Genomic DNA, 3,802 nt, shown 5'->3' on the forward strand with positions numbered 1-3,802 from the left:
CCTTCCTTCCTTCCTTCCTTCCTTCCTTCCTTCCTTCCTTCCTTCCTTCCTTCCTTCCTTCCTTCCTTCCTTTTCTCTTTTCTTTTCTTTCTGTCCTGGGGTTTGAACTCAGGGCCTGGGTGCTATTTCTGACCCTCTTTGTGCTCAAGGCTAGCACTCTGCCACTTGAGCCACAGCACCATTGTAGCTTTTTCTGAGTAGTTTATTGGAGATAAAAGTCTCACAGATTTTTTCTGCCCTGGCTGGCTTCAAACTGTGATCTTCAGGTCTCAGCCTCCTGAGTAGTTAGGATGACAGGTATGAGCCACCAGTGCCTGGCTTCTCTCTTCAATTTCTTTCTTAAATGTTTTATAGTTTTGGTTGTGGAGGTCTTTTGCGACCTTAGCTATTTCTAGATTATTAATTTATTTTTTTGAGGCTATTGTAAATGGGGTATGTTATCAGCTAGTGCTCTCTCAATGAGCCACAGTTTCACTTCTGGCTTTTGGTATAGTGAATAGGAGAAAATGGTCTTACAGGCTTCCCTGCCTGGAATGGCTCTGAACTATCATCTTCAGATCCCAGTCTCTCAAGTAGCTAGGATTACAGGCATGGGCCACTGACACTTGGCAGTCTCCTTTATCATTTTATTGAATATATTTCCTATGCCTTTAGCTCGCACCCCCCTCATCTTCTCTGCCCATCACTCATAGGTTTGGTCTTTTACTTATGCCCCAGAGGTCTTGCATGTTCCCTTTGTACTTCTTTATTTTCACCTAAATGTTCTGATATATCGACTTGGTATTTGAGCCAGATATTCTGTCTTAGTTTGATACAGTACTGGAGAGGCTTTCAAGTGATTTTTTTTTGTTGATTATGGGGTTTGAACTCAACTCCCAGACCCTGAGTTCAAGCCCCAAGTGCCTTCAAGTGAATTTTGAGCCTTTAAGTGAATTTTTAAATTTGAATTATTGGTATGTTCATTTCCAGTATTTCGACATGATTTTCCCCCCAGGATTGCTCCATATTTATTGAATTCCTCTTCTCTATCCTACATCGTCTTTCTTTTATTTCTTTCAGCTGTTTCATGTATGTATGTTGGTAGGTATGTATTTTTGTGTTGGTTCTAGGGTTTGAGCTCAGGGTCTGGGCATTGTTTCTTAACTCTATCTATCTATCTATCTATCTATCTATCTATCTATCTATCTATCTATCTATCTATCTATCTATCTATTGTGATGGTCCTGGGGCTTGAACTTATGGTCTGGGCAGTATCCCTGAGCTTTTTGGCTCAAGGCTAGGGCTCTACCATTTGAATTATAGCTCTACTTCTGGTTAATTGGAGATAAAAGTCTTATGGCAGAAGTGGTGCTATTGCTGAAGTGGTAGAATGCTCATCTTGAGCAAAAGAAGCTCAGGGACAGCACTCATGCCCAGAGTTCAAGCCACAGGACCGGCCAAAAAAAAGAAAGAAAGAAAAGAAAAGAAAGGAAAAGAAAAGTCAAGTCTTACATACTTTCCTTGAAGCCTGGGCTGGCTTCAAACTGTGATAGTCAGGATTTCAGCCTCATTAGTAGCTAGGATTATAGAAATGGCTAACAGCACCCAGCTTGGACCTTAGATTTTTTTTTTCTTTCTCAAGGCTCTCAAGTACTCTACCACTTGAGCCACACTTCTGGCTTTTTGGTGGTTAATTGGAGATGAATCTCAGGGATTTTCCTGCCTGGGCTGGCTTTGAGTGGCCATCCTCAGATCTCAGCTTCCTGAATAGTTAGGATTACAGGCATGAGCCACTTGGACCCAGCTCAGCTGTTTTATTCTATTAATTCTGAGTTCACTTGTTTATTTACTTACTGTTTGAATTAATATAGGTGTTTATATATGTTTCTTTAATCAATCATTCCTATCACAATTATTGTTTTAAAGTATTTCTGCTCCTTTGGTGCTCAAGGCTAACACTCTAGCTTGAGTGCTCTACACTTGAGCCACAGCCCCACGTCCAACTTTTTGCTGGTTACTTGGAGATAAGAGTCTCAGGGACTTTCCTGCCCTGGCTGGTTTCAAAACTTAATCCTCAGATCTCAGTCTTCTGAGTAGCCAGGATTACAGGTATGAGCCACTGGTACCTGGTCTAGCTTTTATGATAATGATTATGATTATGATGATTATTTTGGTCAGTTATGGGACTTGAACTCATGGTCTGAGAACTATCCCTGAACTCTTGCTCAAATCTAGTGCTTTACCACTTTGAGCCACAGTGCCCCTTTAGGTTTTCTGGTGGTTAATTGAAGATAAGAATCTTAACAGATTTTCTTGCCCAGGCTGGCTTTAAACCATGATCCTTAGATCCTAGTCTCCTGAGTAACTAAGATTACAGGCATGATCCACCAGCACTGGTCTTAGATTTTATAATTAAAGAAGCCTTTTGCCAGTATTAAATGCGGCATATATGGTAGGTAATATTATTAAAGAACTAAAAGAAATTACTATGACAGAGAACTAGATATTCAAACTTAAACAGATTTTATTTTCTAAGCAGATAATACAAACAGTTGTGGAATGGGCATTCTAAGTCTGGTTGAACAACCAACTTTTATCTGTACTAATTAGATGCCCACCATTATTTTAAGTATTGGCAAGAAATATAAAAGTAATAAATTTATGGTGAGAGAGATGTGAAAACTAGAATGTGATTAGTAATACAAGTACAAAAGGAGATGGGGAAATATAAGGCCATTGGATAATGGGTACTAAAACACAATTAGATGGAAGCAAGGAGATCTAATGTTCTGTAGCACAGATGGGTGACCACACCTCACAATAACATATTGTACATTTTATAATGTGCTCTGAGCTCCAGTGCACAAAGTTCTTACAAGGACATGGAAACATTAACTAGTCTGATTTTTATCAGTACATGTGATGAATGATTATGCTGTACCCCATAAATACGTAGAATTAAACAGCAATAATAATACAAATATAAGTGGAAAGAGCTGTGGGGACTCAGGACAGGAACTGGCTGTATCAGAGGACTGAGGGAAACTTCAGAACCTTGAAACACAAGAAAACTGGGGCGAGGGGTATATTGGTATTTGAACACAATCACATAATTTGTTTGGAACCTGTTGCTGCCTGCAACCAGGGACAGTTTGATGGGATACTGGGGCCGAAGAAATGAGAGAGAGAGACAGAGACAGAGACAGAGACAGAGAGACAGAGGATAGAAAATAACAGGGGGGTACCAGGGAGTCCACAGTCACTGGCTTCTGAACCTTGAGTTGACTCTAGCATGCTTATTTATTTGGTTCAGTACAGGGCAGGTAACTACAGGTACATGCAGAAAATAGCATATCAATCTGTCTTGTGGTTACAAGACATGAGGTATAAGTTGTATACATAGTGATAATTGACTTCCTTATCATTGGGAGCAGAGAGGAGCAATAAACATTTAACTATAACACAGACATTCATCTTATTTCCAAGGTCTCAAGCTTTTAGTGTCCAAAGCACTTTAAGTTAAAACACACTTACATAGTACCTTATATATCTCTCTTTCCTTGACCGTTTGACCTTTTAGGGTCCAGTTCTCAGCACTTAGAAAAGTGCTGTCAAGATGGCCTTCCAACCTCTTAACCCTTTCCTGGTCTCACAGCTTGGCTCCAGAACTCCCTACAGGAACCCAGGATACACAGGAGTTTCCAGAACCTTCCATAATAGTACCTCTATCAGGGAACTGATCTTTTCCAGTACATGACACTTTTTGTGAGGTACTTCATTTCCAAACATAACAAGAAGTCCTGTAGGTGTTAATGTAGGTATG

Source organism: Dipodomys ordii, unplaced genomic scaffold, assembly GCF_000151885.1.
Source record: "Dipodomys ordii isolate 6190 unplaced genomic scaffold, Dord_2.0 Scaffold13, whole genome shotgun sequence".
Taxonomy (NCBI): Eukaryota; Metazoa; Chordata; class Mammalia; order Rodentia; family Heteromyidae; genus Dipodomys; species Dipodomys ordii.